The 18,015-nt window shown below is 39.8% G+C and overlaps 1 pseudogene; it reads right to left on the reverse strand.

Annotated features, from left to right (window-relative positions):
* Positions 1-331: 331 nt before the first annotated feature.
* Positions 332-17,290, reverse strand: LOC104434777 (annotated as a pseudogene).
* Positions 17,291-18,015: the final 725 nt, after the last annotated feature.

Consider the following 18,015-nt stretch of genomic DNA (forward strand, 5'->3'; position numbering starts at 1 on the left):
TCTAAAAAAGTATGTACAAATAGAATCACTTTTCCAATTATATATATATATAAAGAGAAATATGTACTTTCAAGATAATAGATTATGTTGCTTTTGTTTCATTTGAAATGATCGATTTTATTTGTAGTCATCCAAACGATGATTTAACGTGAAATATTGTTTATTTTTGCTTTCAAAAATAAATAAAGACCGCTAATATGAAAACTTAACCAAACGGCCTCTAAGATTTTAAAACCAATTTTAACTAGCACATCACCAAGAACTAATCATAGGAAGCTAATTGAAGTCTCGGTAGAATCCCACACAGAATCCACCTAACCAACATCGCTAATTAGCCATTGTAATCGCCATCGGTAGCGATCCGGTTCATGAACTGGGCCACCACCTCCGCAGACTCCCTCAACAGCTTGGTATTCCTGTTCAGCTTCTCGCGCTTCTCCGCCATCTCCGGCTTTTCCTCCATCATCATCTTGATGCCGGGCCCACTCAGCTCACGCCTAATCTCCTTCTCCATCTCCTTGTTCACCAAGTTGTGCACGCTGAACCGCAGATTCAGTGCCACCGTATCTACAAACCTCCTCAGCGCAATCTTCCAGTATGGGGTCATCCTCATCTTCAGATGGAACGCCTGCCGAAGCAGCTGGTTGTTGTGATTACGCAGATGGACCGGATCGACAGTGCCTAACCCCTCGATGTGAATGTTGCTCAAGCTTTTATAGTAGGTAAAGAAATAGTCCTGCTGGCACATCAACTTGTTCCGCTCCAACAGGTACTCGGGGTTGCAAGTGTAGTCAGTGAGCTTCTCCATTTCTACAATCTTCATCATCTTCCCCTTCATCTTCTTGATCAGACTGGACGACGCTCTTCTCATCGGGCAGATGGTTCTTGAGTCCACGTTGTTCACTGAATAAAGCGAGATAAAAGCACATGGAAAAAGCTTGAAGTACCTTCAAATGATTATTTCTTCTGTAGTGATTGGCAAACAAGGCCAGTGTAAATGCCACACATCCGCCAAGCAAATATTAAGCCCTTACCAATGAGAAATGACGTATGAGGGTCAACGCAATTGAAGGCCGGTGTAGCTGCTGCTAGTGCAATGCCTCCTTCCACGAAAATGGCATGACAGACGCATGGAGTAGTCCAAGGAGTGCCCTCTGTCAAGCTCTTAACATTGCGACCGAACAGGACACAAGGGCACAATAGTCCAATCCAACCTGCATTGGAACTCATGCAATAAGCTTTTCCTTAACCAGCCCAAAATGTGATATGAGACAATCTGAAGAATAATCTAAGGCAAGGCACAAATGAATAAGCAAAGTATAGCCAGAGCAGCCCAGCAGAATGTTGTGATCAACTATCCATCGTTAATGCTTACTTCACAGTTCACAAGCTTACTCTGTCGCTTATTTTAACTCTTGTTTAAACTCAAGTCTATTTTGGGTGGACTTTAATTGAAATTTGACAATCTTTTCCGACATTTCCTCAATTCGTTCACCAAGCCCGAGGGAAATCCCATTAATAATACCAGCTCAGTTCCAAAAATAATTCAAGTGCTTCAATAATGGGCTCATGCATTTTGCGCCATTGTCAGATATTCGTAAAACACATACAGCAAAAGGAAAAGGCAATTTTGTTACCGAGACTATCTTAACACCATTTATTCTTGCTTACAAATTGTTTTAGATCTTACCCTCAAATGTGCAGATGGGTAGCATGTTTGGAACAAGAGCTAACAAGATTCTCTATTATTCACTCACTAGACAACATTATGTAAAAATTCAGTTGTCCTGAAACTTACAACTTTGGCCGTCCAGCACAACCAAAATTTTCAAGTTGTCCAATTTTCATTTGCGGGAGGCTCAAAGCTTTCAGGAAGAGGTTGTCCACACTCATGACATTTGCGAACTTCCAACCGCACCAGTAAAACCAGTTTAGCATATGTCTACCTAGCCATTTATTCCTGACCTATCTAAGGCTTAAGGAAAGATTGCCAACATCGGCATCACATGAGCATCCATAAATGCCAGCATGCACCTTCCATATCCGACACCCCAATCAGAATAATCAAAAAAAGGAAGCTCTGTACTCAAGACAAGAAATTTGGCGTTTTATTGAATGATGCTATGCTGTACAGTTGCCGTTTCTAAAGGAAAACAAAACCTATACTCATCGTATTCACAGCAGGACATGCAGATCTTCAAGTCCAAAGAAGTCGTCGGCATCGTATCCACCGCCGACAGTTGAGTCCTCCGGCGAAATGAAGGGACCTTTCCGGCCGCCGTCCACCTCGCCGTCCTCCAACAGATTCAGGAACCCATCCGGGTCAAACCCATCACCGTCCTCCGAAAGATTCAGTAACTCGTCCGGATCAAACCCTTGATCCTCAAGATCGGAGCTCGTGGGGGACGACGCCGCTCCAAAACTTCCACCGCCGGCATCATCAGATGTGTGACCCTCGAGATCGGAGAGCGCCGGGGTGGACTCCACTGCGGAAATTCCGCTGCCACCGGCCGTGTTATCGGGCGGAATCAAGAGACCGTCACCTTCGCCGTCCGTCAAGAGATCTGAGAGCGCTGGGCATTGGCCTAAACCCTCGAAAAGCGCATCAATCTCCTCCGCGCTCAGAATGCGAGATTCGCCGCCACCGACCCCGACTTGCGATGTTTCCTCCTCCAAAGATTTCAATTTATCGCGCGCGCAGTCGCGGACGGCTTCGTACTTCAAGATCAGGGACTCGAGGTCCTCCTCGGTTGCGCAAGCCTCCCACTCCGTTTCCATCCAGTCCGCCCACTGGGTCAGGCCCATCGGCGGGGTCACGTCGCCGTCGCCGTCGCAGTCGCTGTGGCGGAGGTAGTCGCCGATAATCTCATCGGCCGATGGGTCGCCGAAAGAGCAGGGTTTGCCGGAGGGGGAGAAGACAAGGACGGCGGTGCGAGCGCCGCAGAGGCGGCAGAGCTGGGAGGCCTTATTGAAGAGGCCCTTGCGCCTCTTGGAGTAGGTCACGAGCCGGGCCGCCGGGTCGGCGATCTCGGCTATTTCCGTTCGCCGGCGCTTACCCATCAACGGCGGAGTTCGCTAGACACTGGTTTTCTCGGAGAGAAAGAGAGAGAGAGAATGGGTAGAACGAGTTTGCTGATTCCTTGGTTTCTTCGAGAGAGAGAGAGAGAGAATGAAGGTGAAGGGGAATGGAGTTTGGGATTGCAGAGAGGGAGGGAGGGAGGGATTGCGAGGACGAGGGGAGGAGAGGGAGGGAAATTTCTGAGATTCGAAATCTCGACGACGATTAGAGGCGGCAAGGCAAAAGCTCCGTTGCAGTAGGTGGCAATGACGCCGTTGTCCTCCTCCTGGCCGGCTGTCCTGGCGGCCCTCGGAGGACAGGAACGACAATTCGTCGCCGTTCCGGCGATGTCCATCGTGGAAGAGATAGAGAAGAGGGAGATGAGCGATCTGCCGTTGATTAAGACGCGTATTATTTCAACGATAAACGATTTCTGATTACGACAGATATTTCCTAATATATATACTTGCTCAATTCCTCAATTTTTTAAAAGGAAATATTAAAAAGTAGATATGAAATTGCAAATATCGAAATATATTGAGATGACTCGAAAACTCTAATCCCTTTTTTTTAACCATAACCTTTTAACTACAAAAAGAAATAGAAAGAAAAGTTCAACTCCCTCCCTAAATTTTGAAGGTTTTGGCACGCAATTTTATCCAATTCGTGAAAAATGTTATTTTCCTAAAATCATATTGCATCGCTAAAAATTAGAAAATCATATTTTTTTATTATGAATGCTATTATTTAATCATATATTTGTCATTTTTAACGAAAGCATACATGGTAGCTAATTTTTCTAAACAATACAAAAGATCATATTTTTTTGGAAATATTTTATAAATTAGTCCATTTTTTAAAGCCATGACCTTTTCACTATAGTAAAAAAAGAAGAAGAAAAGTTCAGCTCCCTTCCCTGAATTTGAGATCGACATTTTTAGCTAAGCGACTTATTTGAGTCATCACACAAAGTGCGGCAAAGAACGTAATTTTATTATGTTACAATATATCGACACACAAAAATGCAAGTAACCGACTAAATTATATTTCATGAAATAGAGATAATATAGGCATTTTGTTATTGATGCATTTATTTTGCAAAAATAAATTATTTGAAAAATATTTTCCTAAAATCAATGCCATATCACTGAAAAATTATACAAATGCAAAATATTTCCATTATCAATGCACTTATTAAATCATAGATATGTTGTTGTTAATGAAATTTATATGTTGACTAATTTTTTTCAAAATACAAAAAATCAAAGTTATGAAAATAATTTCACCAAAAAGAAGTTATGTAATTGGTAGTCTCAAAAGAATAAAAATGTATAATAAATTATCTTATATCTTATTGCTCCACCTCATGTCAAATTTGCCCAATCATAGTCATGTAATTGCAGAAATACTAATCATTGAAAAATGGGAAATCCATATATTCGTCGTCTGATCTCATTGTAGATTTTGTTGATTTGTCATCACGTGTTTAGTAATGGGAAATCCAAATACTAATCGTTGAAAAATGTATAATAAATTAGCTTATGAATGACTTCTAGCTACGGTACGACTTCAAATGTTAAAGAAGAACGCCAAGAATAGCTCGATATGACATGTTTTAGTAATGCTCAAATTTGTGTATCATACATTGTAAGTTTTTTTGGTTAAGAGTGGTTTAAATGAATCGAGAAAAGGTTATGCTCTCACAAAACATGCGTTTCCCCCCTCAAAATATGTGAAACAACATTTGACAAAATTGATTTTGGAGAACAACACCACGTTTGTTAAGATAATGTATCACTCTTCCTAGGTGTGCTGTGATATTTCTCATTCTCAGTAATGAAAAGTTAAAGGATCACAGGTACCCACTCTCTCTCTCTCCCCCCTTTAATTGCTGCTGTCTCTGGTGTTGGAGCACGCTTGCTTTCTTCCTCACGTGGCATGGTATTCCTCCCGCCACTGAAGAGAGGAGATGGGCTGATGCCACGTGGAGGAAAAAGCAAGTATCGACACCATCACACGGAAGATCCTTCCGTTTCCTTGTAATAAAATGCATTCGAAGAATGGCGTTGAGGTGGGGCCCACCGTGTGGTATGATTCTGTCCGTACTCATGAGCCACTTTCTCGACTTCACCACGAAAAATTGCTAGACTAAACTGAATATATGAAAGTTTTATTTCGCAAAATAAAAATCATCTGAAAAATCACCGTTTCAAATTATTAATAGATTATATATATTTTGATCAGAAACAATAAATATATGTCTAAACTTTTTCATATACAATAAAGTTATTTTTAGTTGATTCATTTTTACAATTGATATAAATGTTCATCTTTGGAATTAAGAACTTTTTTCTTTTTACAAAAGAAATATATGTATGTCTAAACTTTTTCGTATACAATACAGTTATTTTTCGTTGATTCATTTTTACAATTGATTTAAATATTCATATTTGGAATTAAGAACTTTTTCTTTTTACAAATCATTTACATTGAACAAATTAAAAGAATGATATAAAAAAATTGATTTAAGCCAACACTATCATGATCACAAGACCACCAACTTATTAGAAAATGGCGTCACAGGAGATGCTCTTATCAAAAGTTTATACTCATGGAAGTAAAAAGATGAAAAAATGAATTGAGTAGGTATTTTGTTTTGAAAAATAAGATAATAGATCATTAATGACCAATATGTTTTCTTGTTTTTTTTTTTTTTTTTCATTTTCTGGTTCTTTTTTTCATTTTTCCTTTGGTATGTCACCACCTTTCAGGCCAATGTCCTCTTCACTTGCCTATGGAATATGATATGTCTACACACACACACACACATGTGTGTGTGGCGTGTGCGTGTGCGTGCACCCACATAACTGGTGAGGGTATAAGGATGACCATTGAGCAAAATGGACTTGAAAGAAGGAACAACTTTGCATTGTTGTTGATGATGGGCAAACTTTGGACTTTATCAAGTCATTTGAAAATGATATATAGAAATACTAATATTAAGGGACACACCCGTACAAAAAGATTACATAATTTTGCCGCTTAGAAAATTAATAATTCGACAAAATAAAAAAGCACAAATGCTATTTTTTTTTCAAATAACTATAAGCTTTTAAAATTAATCACCGGTAATACTGTTATGAAATAATTACAATCACACAGTATCTAAAACAACCGTAGAAAAATAGAGGGAGATTAGCAAAATTAGTAGGCAATAAAATAATGAGTAAATTATACCATTAAAATAAAACATTTAAAAGAACTATTCATGGTGGCCGAGTATAGGGCTCTAGTGTCAATGGCGGCTGAGTCTGGTGGTGGCAATGGCTATGGCAGCGCCGATATTGGCGGTAGAGGTGTGGAGTTGATGGTGGTGGTGGGGTGGTGTTCAATTCCAGTATTAGCAGTAGGGGTGGCCACTAGACTAATACAGAGCATGATTGGCCAAGGCCCAATAATTTAAAAAAAAAAATTAAATTGCCCTTTTATTAGAAAAAAATATAAAATGGTGTTATTGAAATATTAAAAATAATTGAAAAATTAATTAAAAAATAAACCTCAAATAATGGAGGTGGAGAAAATCTTCGTGAAGAAAAACACGAGGTCAAGAAAGAATGTGAAGAAATGATTTTTCTCGAAATGGTTCGGAAGTGTGTGTATACATATAATATGAATTGAGGGTGGACAAAAGGTAAAGAATTGTTAATTGCATGGAAAGAACATTGACCAAGACATCTTTTATCCCTTGATGATGGAGTTGGGCGTGCAATCAGTGCCCACCCATTTCCACGCCACCTCTTCCTATTCTCATTCTGATTCTAATTCTCTCCCGACCTTTTCCCAGTCCTCCCAGCATAGGCTTAAGGGCCAGCTCGATGCAAATTTCTATACTCTATTTACTACAAAATTCGTCGTCGACAAAAAAGTGATTAGGACTGGTCTCTTACCGGTCGCCCGTTTTCGTTGTCGACAAAATGATTTTATCCTCAATATTATTCAATTTATCACACTGAAGACTGTTCAATTCAATTTTCCTTGGTCTTTTTGATCCATTGATTTGTTATTTATCAGGTAAAATCGGTCACCTATCATAAGAAAATTAAAAAGAAGAGATTTGTAGTCTTTTGATGTCAAAATTTGCCCTTAGTTGATCCAAAAGTATGTCGTTGGTCTCTAAAAGTATGTATAGATGGAATCACTTTTCTAATTATAAAAAAAAAGAAGAAGAAAATATGTGCTTTCAAGATAATAGATTATGTTGGCTTTGTTTTATTTGAAATGATCGATTTTATCTATAGTCATCCAAACGATGATTTAATGTGAAATATTGTTTATTTTTGTTTTAAAAAATAAATAAAGACTAAGTAGAATCCTACACAGAATCCACTTATCCAAACAAGAACACGCTAATAAATATCTTTGCCTCTCATAATCCCTCGCAAGCTGAAAAAAAAGAAAGAAAAACAGAACAACATCGCTAATTAGCCATTGTAATCGCCATCGGTAGCGATCCGGTTCATGAACTGGGCCCCCACCTCCGCAGACTCCCTCAACCGCTTGATATTCCTGTTCAGCTTCTCGCGCTTCTCCGCCATCTCCGGCTTTTCCTCCATCATCCTCTTGATGCCGGGCCCACTCAGCTCACGCCTAATCTCCTTCTCCATCTCCTTGTTCACCAAGTTGTGCACGCTGAACCGCAGATGCAGTGCCACCGTATCTACAAACCTCCTCAGCGCAATCTTCCAGTATGGGGTCATCCTCATCTTCAGATGGAACGCCTGCTGAATCAGTTGCCAGTTGTGATTATGCAGATGGGTCACATCGACAACCCCGAACCCCTCGAGCAAAATTCTGCTCGAGCTTGTACAGGAGCGTAAGAAATGGCCCTGCTCGTTCATCAAAGTATTCTTCTCCCGCGGGAATTCAGGGTTGCCAGTGTAGTCGGTGAGCTTCTCCATTTTTACAATCTTCATCATCCTATTCATCATCTTCCCCTTCATCTTGTTGATCAGACTGGACGCCGCTCTTCTCATCGACGACTGCAGCTGAGGATAATTCTCCAAGTGTTGCATCAACGCCTGAATCACAACTCCCTCAATGTAGTCCCAAACGCGAACCACAAGACTCGGAAGCTTGCTTGATATCGCCTTCGTCTTCTGCTGCAGAAAAAAAGGAAAAGGCGGTGTGAGGGAGGACGTCCGGGAGGCCGATCCCTTTGGCCTCTTCCAAGACCTCTATTTCCTCCAACAAGAAGTTAGTCGTCAGGTTGTTCTCGGTGCAGTTTCGGAGCTCATTGTAGTATTGGTTCAGCATCTCCACCAGCCTGGCAGTGCAGTGCATGTCCTTCTCGTCTAGGTACTCGTCTAATGCGCCTCTCAGCAGAGGAAAGAGGGAGAGAGCGGAGCAGAGGTCGCGAGAGGGAGGCGAAAGGGCATCGGCAACGGCGTCGGAGGCGGAGGCGGAGGTGGAGGGGCGGGGGCGTTGGCGTCGGCGTCGGTGTCGGGGGTGACGGAGGCAACCCGCTTGAGGGGCGTCGGCGTCGGCGTCGGAGTCGGGTTCAAGGGCGGAGGCGGAGGCTGCGTTGGCGTCGACATCGAGTTGGGGCGACGGAGGCAACCGGCGGAGGGGCGTCGGCGTCGGCGGAGGTGGAAAGGGCGTCGGCGTCGCGGGCAACCAGCGGAGGAGAGAGAGTGTTGGCGTCGGCGTCGCGGGCAACCAGCAGAGGAGAGAGAGCAGAGGCGTCGGCGGAGGTGGAAAGGGCATCGGCGTCGCAGGCAACCATCGGAGGAGGTGTCGCGGGCAACCAGCGGAGGAGAGAGAGCAGAGGAGGGGAAGAGCATTCGGAGAGAAGCCCTGCGATTTTGTTCTCTCACAAAACGGAACGGAGAACGGGGAAAGAGATAGAGGACGAGTGGACATGTTGCAGAGGAGAGCAGAGGAGAGAGAGCGTCAGAGTGGTGGGCCAAGGAGCGGCGCGCGCAAATTTTAAACGCCTGACGTCCTCGCCTACGTGGCGCCACGTGTCGATCGCTGAGTGGTCTTTACCCACTGCCTATGTGGAGGGTAAAACCCAGCCAATATTTTCTCAGCGACAGAAGATCCTTCCGTGTCCTTGTAATAAAATGCATTCGAAGAATGGCGTTGAGGTGGGGCCCACCGTGTGGTAATGATTCTGTCCGGACTCACGGCCACTTTCTCCGACTTCGCCACGAAAAATTGCAGACTTAATTGAATATATGAAACTTTTATTTCGCAAAATATAAATCATCTGAAAAATCTTATACCGTTTGAAATTATTAGGGTTAATACCTTGAAAAACCCTAAACCTGGGTACACCTGTGACAAATTTACCCCAAATTATTTTTTTGATCACCAAAAACCCCAAACCGGTATACTTTTGACAATTTATCCTAAACCGGACATTTGTGACAAATTTACCCTCTCGTTAGTTTTAGTTAAATTTTATTGTTAAATTATAAAGTTAAATAACACGTGACAATTGATCGGTATATCAATTTGGGATTTTACACTCTGTTTGTCATAGTTTATAATTTTTGTGATTTTTTTGTGGTATTAATCTAATTTTTCGGAGGGTATATTAGTCACAAATTTACTAATTTGGGGTTTTTTGTAGTCGAATAAATTAGTTTGGGGTAAATTTGTCATAAATGTACAAGTTTAGGATTTTTTATAGTTAGTCGGGGTAAATTTGTCACATGTGTACCAGTTTGGGGTTTTTCATGGTAAAAAAAATAGTTTAGGGTAAATTTGTCACAAGTGTACCAGTTTGGGGTTTTTTTAAGGTATTAACCCAAATTATTAATAGATTATATATATTTTGATCAGAAACAATAAATATATGTCTAAACTTTTTCATATACAATAAAGTTATTTTTCGTTGATTCATTTTTACAATTGATATAAATGTTCATCTTTGGAATTAAGAGCTTTTTTTCTTTTTAGAAAATAAATATATGTCTAAACTTTTTCGTATACAATAAAATTATATTTCGTTGATTATTTTTTACAATTGATTTAAATGTTCATATTTGGAATTAATAACTTTTTTTCTTTTACAAATCATTCACATTGAACAAATCAAAAGAATGATATAAAAGATTTAATTTAAGCCAACACTATCATGACCACAAGACCACCAACTTATTAGAAAATGGCATCATAGGAGATGCTCTAGTCAAAATTTTATACTCATGGAGGCAAAAAGATAATTGGGGATGAAAAAATGACTTGAGTTAGTACATATATATATATAGCAGGTGTGTGTGTGTGTGGGGCGTGTGCGTGCACCCACATAACTGTTGAGGGTATAAGGATGACCATCGAGCAAAACAGACTTGAAAGAAGGAACAACTTTGCATTGTTGTTGATGATGATTCATGGGCAAACTTTGTACCTTTATCAAGTCACTTGAAAATGATATATAGAAATACTAATATTAATGGACACACCCGTACAAAAAAAGATTACATAATTTTGCCGCTTAGAAAATTAATAATTCGACAAAATAAAAAAGCACAAATGCTATTTTTTTTTCAAATAACTATAAGCTTTTAAAATTAATCACCGGTAATACTGTTTGTTGACACCTAATTTAGATTCAATTTTTAGAAAATAAAAGATTAGAGGGAAATTTTGAAAAGAGATTTTGAATTCAAAATAATTTAACAGCCGGATTTTGAAGCCATTTCTTCATTGGAGAAGTTGAGCGAAAATCTCCACCGGCGAAACAAACTCGAATTTTCGCTTTATAAATAGAGGGGTTCTTCTTCACCTTTCGGGGGGGAGGGAAGGTTACTTTTCGTCAAAAATTGAAAAGTGAAGAAAATAAAAAAGAGGAGAAAGAGAGAGTACGAAAGCAGAGGAGAGTGTGCGGCTGCAGAGGGAAAAAGTGAAAAGGAAAGGAAAAAGCCAAAGTAGAGAGGAAGAAGTGATGGGACATTTACTGTTCATCTTCTTCCCCACATTTGCTGCCCAATCGTGAGTTTCTCTTCACCCGCGCTGCGCTCGCATCGCCGGTCTCCACCAGCCATTGTCGCGCCGACTCACGACGACCCAAGCGCCGACGCCCAGCGACACCACCGCGCTTCTGCAACCCGCGACACTGCCGATTCCGAACCGGCCCACACTTCCGCTGTTGCTGCGTCCGCGACCACCCGGTGCCTGACGCCCGACGACCGCACCTCTGCACCAGCGAGCTCGTCCCGACGCCTGCTGCAACGACCACTGCCGCAAGTCTCCTCCCGTGACGCCAGCCTGCAGTGCCGACGTCCTCCCCCGCTTTCCGTCTGCCGCCGGTGATAGCTCCGCCATTGCTCCCTATCCCGAGCCACCATCGCCGCGACGACCCGACGCTGCGCCCTCCTCCGAACCGACGCCTGTGACCTGCCGTGATCTGCAGTGCCCATTACCGCACGCCTCTGCCCCTTTTGCAGGTTGCCGTGCTGCCCTCCGACCCAGCCGCCGGATTTCTCGCCGTGCTGCCCTCCCGGGCGACACCCGACGCCACCGCCTCGAGCTCCTGCTGCCGCCGCTCCTAATCCGAGCCTGCTGCCGTGCTCTCGACCTACCTGTTGCCTCCCCTGTTTCTGTTGCAGGGCCTCAGGTAGTTTATTTATTTTTATTTATTTTTATACTTATTTCATGATACGTTAGCTTATTTTTAAGTCTCATTATTTGAATTGTAGTATTGTATGTTAATTATTTGTATTGTTTAGACATTATCCTTAAGGCTTTATCCAAGATTTTTGTAATAATTAGTTTGATCCGAGAGACATCGGATCATTCTTTTTAATTACATTAATTTTGGACTTCTTGGTGAAATTTTAATTGTTAAATCACAATAATTATTTAATTTGGTTCGTAAGACTTCGGACTAGATTATTTAATTATTTTGAGTTGTTGTGATGATTAGGGTTAAAATAATTGTTAATTTAACCTGTGAGACGACAGGTTATTTTTTCAATTATTTTGATCCTTTATTTAGTGGCTATATTAATTGTTTAGATTTAACCCTAATTTAATAATTATTCAACCTAAAAAAAAACTAAAAAGAAACTAAAAAAAAATCAAAATATTTAAAAATTGCATAAGCATATAGGACATTAGGGTTTAATATAATAGACACGTAGTTTAATTAATCAAATTTTTAGGATTATATTTCTAGGATTGCAATTTTAGATAATATTTTTAGGACTGCATTTTTAGATATTTTAAAAGAAATAAGTTAGGATTAGACTTAAACAGCCTTTTTTTAGAGTCTTAGATATAATTGGCACATTTTCATATTCTCGTTAAAAAAAAAAAAAAAAAATAGTTTTCTAAGACGGAATAGGGTTTAAGTCAAATTAATCCCAAAAATGGATTAGAAAATTACTTTAGTTAGCTTGAGTAGGGTTTTTATTAGTTTTGAATTTCAATAAAAAAAATACGAAAATACAAAATTTAGGTGCATGTTAATTAGTTGCATAATATGATCATTTAATTAGAATTTATTAGTAAAGTTAGGTCATAAGGTGCATAATAACTAGTTCGCATAATAAGATTAAGTCATTTAGTATTAAAATGCATTTTATAAAAGAATTCTAATTTTTAAGAAAATCCAAAAAAAATGATAGCTTGCTTTATGTGATGCAGTTTATTTACTTGAATATTTTAAATAATGGATGAGCACCGTGTGGTCACCACATTTGCATGATAGTAACTTAGGTTAAAATAAATCAGTCGCTTGCAAAAACATTTTGAAAAATTAAAAAGAAATGGTACCGAAAGGGCGTTAGAAAATTCTAGTGTAACCAAGTCTCCGTACTTTAGTCTCTCTGTTCGTAGGAGTAAAATAAATCTCCCTTTATTTTACTTAGGTGTCTAATCGACCTACCATAAACCGATTAGTGGCGACTCCTAATTAGTAACATCTTGAATGTTAAATGTTTGAATCTTAAGTCGCGAATTGGTATGGGCTTGGGAGAGCCTGAGCTAAGTTTAAAAGCTTAGTAGTCCATTAACCTAGTTTTAGGTAGTGAACCCGAAAAAACTAGGTCGCGACACTGTTATGAAATAATTACAATCACACAGTATCTAAAACAACCGTAGAAAAATAGAGGGAGATTAGCAAAATTAGTAGGCAATAAAATAATGAGTAAATGACACCATTAAAATAAAACATTTAAAAGAACTATTCATGGTGGCCGAGTATAGGGCTCTAGTGTCAACGACGGCTGAATCTGGTGGTGGCAATGGCTGTGGCAGCGCTGATTTTGGCGGCAGAGGTGTGGAGTTGATGGTGGTGGCGGGGTGGTGTTCAATTCCAGCATTAGTAGTAGGGGTGGCCACCAGGCTAATACAAAGCATGATTGGCTAAGGCTCAATAACTTTTTTTAAAAAATTAAATTGCCCTTTTATTAGAAAAAATTTAAAATGGTGTTATTGAAATATTAAAAATAATTGAAAAATTAATGAAAAAAATAAACCTCAAATAACGGAGGTGGAGAAAATCGACGTGAAGAAAAACATGAGGTCAAGAAAGAATGTTAAGAAATGATTTTTCTCGAAATGGTTCGGAAGTGTGTGTATACATATAATATGAATTGAGGGTGGACAAAAGGTAAGGAATTGTTAATTGCAAGGAAAGAACACTGACCAAGACATCTTTTATCCCTTGATGATGGAGTTGTGCATGCAATCAGTGCCCGCCCATTTCCACGCCACCTCTCTTCCTATTCTCATTCTGATTCTAATTCTCTCCCGACCTTTTCCCAGTCCTCCCAAGATAGGCTTAAGGGCCATCTCGATGCAAATTTCTATACTCTATTTACTACAAAATTGGCCGTCAACAAAAAAATGATTAGGACTGGTCTCTTACTAGTCGCCCGTTTTCATCGTCGACAAAATAACTTTATCCTCAATATTATTCAATTTATCACACTGAAGATTGTTCAATTCAATTTTCCTTGGTCTTTTTGATCCATTGATTTGTTATTTATCAGGTAAAATCGGTCACCTATCATAAGAAAATTAAAAAGAACACATTAAGGTGAATTCATTTTGCGGAAAATATTTTTAGAAAATATTTTTAGAAAATATTTTCTTAATATTGATCACTTACATCACTTATATAGATGAATGGACAAAAAATGTTCTCATCATTTATGAATATTAAAAAATGTTCTCCATTTGTTGCCCTTTCTTGCTTGTGCCACCCCCTACCTTGCCATTTTCCAAATTTGTCCTAGTTGAATGGAATGACATTTCGGTCATTTTACCAAGATTGGGCAATATTCACGCACTATTCATGTACTTGAAAACAATTAGTGTAAAGATTTAGCAATGATATACCTAATTGGGCTAGGAGAGCCCATAGACCTCATGGGCCGCCCAACTCCCTTGGACGTGTGGTCCATGGGCCGCCCATCATGGGCATGGCCCATTTGGGTTGCCCAACGTGGGCTTGGGCCCACTTGGGTCCTCACTCGTGGGCCGCCCTCAACTTCCCGAGTTTCCACGTCTTGTTGATGAGAAATTGAATTTCCACCCCAAAGTGACCTTTTCGATAGCGTCGTGGTTAATCGATCCTCATGATTATCTTGTTCGATGATTGATTGCCGATACAATTCTGTCTTGAAAATCGAGGTTGGAACGAAGATGTCACAACAAAAGCCCTCTTCATTATTGTTGACATGACTACTTGTTTTAGTTTACTTAAATGTTTCTTAATTAAAAAGCAACGCTTGGTTATGCTTGATAATAAATGCTAATTTAACATAATTTTCATTTTAATAATATATATCACGTCTAACTGCTAATTATACTTTTTATTATTTATTTTCCATGTACGTTTTGCTCATAAACTAGATATTTAAACTAAACATAAACTAATAAAAATAAGGGTTAATACCTTAAAAAAACCCCAAACTAGTACACTTATGACAAATTTACCTCAAACTATTTTTTTGACCATGAAAAACCCAAACTGGTACATCTGTGACAAATTTACCTCGACTAACTATAAAAAACCCTAAACTGGTACATTTATGATAAATTTACCCCAAATTGGTAAATTTGTGATTAATATACGCTCCGAAAAATTAGATTAATACCAAAAAAAAAAAAATCACAAAAATTATAAATTATGACAAACAGAGTGTAAAATCCCAAATTGATATACTGGCCAATTGTCACGTGTTATTTAACTTTATAATTTAGCAAGAAAATTTAACTAAAACTAACAGAGGGTAAATAAATTATGACAAACAGAGTGTAAAATCCCAAATTGATATACCGGCCAATTGTCACGTGTTATTTAACTTTATAATTTAGCAAGAAAATTTAACTAAAACTAACCGAGGGTAAATAAATTATGACAAACAGAGTGTAAAATCCCAAATTGATATACTGGCCAATTGTCACGTGTTATTTAACTTTATAATTTAGCAAGAAAATTTAACTAAAACTAACAGAGGGTAAATTTGTCACAAGTGTACCAGTTTAGGGTAAATTTGTCAAAGGTATACTGGCTTTGGGGTTTTTGGTGGTCAAAAAAATAGTTTTGGGTAAATTTGTCATAGGTGTACTAGTTTGGAGTTTTTCAAGGTATTAACCCTAAAAATAAACAAAGGAAACACATTTCAACCTTAATACTTACATATAAAGAAGTGTGGGGAATCTATAATACATTATTCATCACGTACATATTTAGAGGACATGATAAAACGGAGCACATGGTAAGGAAGAGTTTGATTTGGAGGCTCTGGGGAAGGGCCCACTTTTCTATCGCGGTGATGTTTAATCAGCCAAGTTCTGGGTGAATGGAAGACTAAGGTTTAAAGGAAGGACTACAATTGTTGTGAGCATCAGCCCTACAGATATTAGAACTAAGATAAATTCATATGCATAAATTTATCACTTACAAAACAAGCTATAAATTAAAAAGTAAAAGGAACTTCAAGACAACTTATTTTTCTAATTAATGTTGAAAATAGCTTTAAGAAATCTCTATCATCGCATGTGGAGAAGAACGAAAATGCATATTCTTATATAGAAGAGATTTTGCAGTCTTTTGATGTCAAAAATTTGCCCTCAGTTGATCCAAAAGTATGTTGTTGGTCTCTAAAAGTATGTACAAATGGAATCATTTTTCTAATTATAAAAAAAAAAACGAAAATATGTGCTTTCAAGATAATAGATTATGTTGGCTTTTGTTTCATTTGAAATGATAGATTTTATTTGTAGTCATCCAAATGATGATTTAACGTGAAATATTGTTTATTTTTGCTTTAAAAATAAATAAAGACCGCTAATATAAAAACTTAACCGAAAGGCCTTTAAGATTTTAGAAACCAATTTTAACGCCTTTAAGATTTTAAAACCAATTTTAACTAGCACATCACCAAGAACTAATCATAGGAAGCTAATTGAAGTCTCAGTAGAATCCCACACAGAATCCACCTAACCAAACAAGAACACGCTGATATATATCTTTGCCTCTCATAATCCCTCGCAAGCTGAAAAGAAACAAAGAAAAACAGAACAAACATCGCTAATTAGCCATTATAATCTGCTCGTAGACGCTATCAGGCTGGCCGAACACGGGGACTCTCGTGATTCCAGGCAAGTCGATCATGGTCAAGTCCGGGATGCCGTATTTCTTGATGACCAGAGTCAGCGGCACGGGGACTCTCGTGATTCCAGGCAAGTCGATCATGGTCAAGTCCGGATGCCGTATTTCTTGATGACCAGAGTCAGCGGCACGTTCGAGACACCCTTCCCATGACTCGCGATCTCGTCAGTGGCATCATTAATGGCCTTGGCGATGTTGTCCTCGTCAGTGGGGACGACTTTTCCATTGAAGTCGAGGTAGAGCTCAGGGCGATCGGCTTGAGGGTTGTCTTGGATTTGCATGATGAGAGGGACGCGCGAGCAAATGCCCTGCCTCCGCGGCAGGTTGATGCCGGCGAGGGACCCCAGGACGCTCGACTTGCCAGAGGACTGGTCGCCGACGACGACGATCGTGGGGAGATGGATGCCTTCCTTCATAACCATGAGGTTCCGCAGCTTGTCGACAGCGTCGAGAAGAGGGCGGATTCTGTCATTGTAGGAGGCAGCAAGTGGCTGCGCGTGGGCTACTGACACGGTGAGGGCCAGGTCTGCGCCATCTTTGGCGGAGGGGTTGACGATGATCCTCGACTTAGAAGAAGTGTTCTTGCCACCTCCAACCATTCTCTCTCTATCCCTCTCTCTCTCTCTCTCTGTGGGTGATGGGTGATGTGAGAATCGAATGAAAGACGTGCATGAGGGAGACGGGAAGCGGTGTGATTTATAGGAGAATCGACGCATGCATGTGAACGGACATCGTCGGCCAATTAGCTAATGGACAGAATACAATCATTAAAATTGCTGATAAAGTATCAACTTTCTTCGATGGAGGCGTTTGGTCTTTCAATGCGAGGAAGACGAAAGAGCGACGACGGATTCGAAAAGAAGAGGAAGAAGAAGCGATGGCTGTTCCTTCTTTGTCTTCGGTGTTTTCCGAGGACGAAATGATGACTGATGATCTCCATGATCGCCTGGCCTGGTTTTCTCTGGGCTCGATGCAGGGCCATGCAAGAAGACGAAGCGACCTACGTACACTGCAAACTGCATGCTTGCATGGACGGGAAGATAAGAGAAACTGTATAGCATGTGTAAAATTACATGTGTGTGACAGGTTGATTTGCAACGGATGAAAATGGAAAACTCATCTAGGGTCAAAGGGATTATATGCTAATTAATCTAGATTAAGAAGATTATTACTGGAATATATCTTTAAGGATTGAGTGATTGACATACTTGTTTCTACGATCAAATGCCAAAACCCTGACAAAAATGAGCGCAAGAACCTCACCCTCCGCTCGAAACTCAATTGTCGTCCGCTGAACATCGGGGGATAAAGTATTTCCTATGTT

The sequence above is a fragment of the Eucalyptus grandis genome, chromosome 2, assembly GCF_016545825.1.
Source record: "Eucalyptus grandis isolate ANBG69807.140 chromosome 2, ASM1654582v1, whole genome shotgun sequence".
NCBI classification, from domain to species: domain Eukaryota; kingdom Viridiplantae; phylum Streptophyta; class Magnoliopsida; order Myrtales; family Myrtaceae; genus Eucalyptus; species Eucalyptus grandis.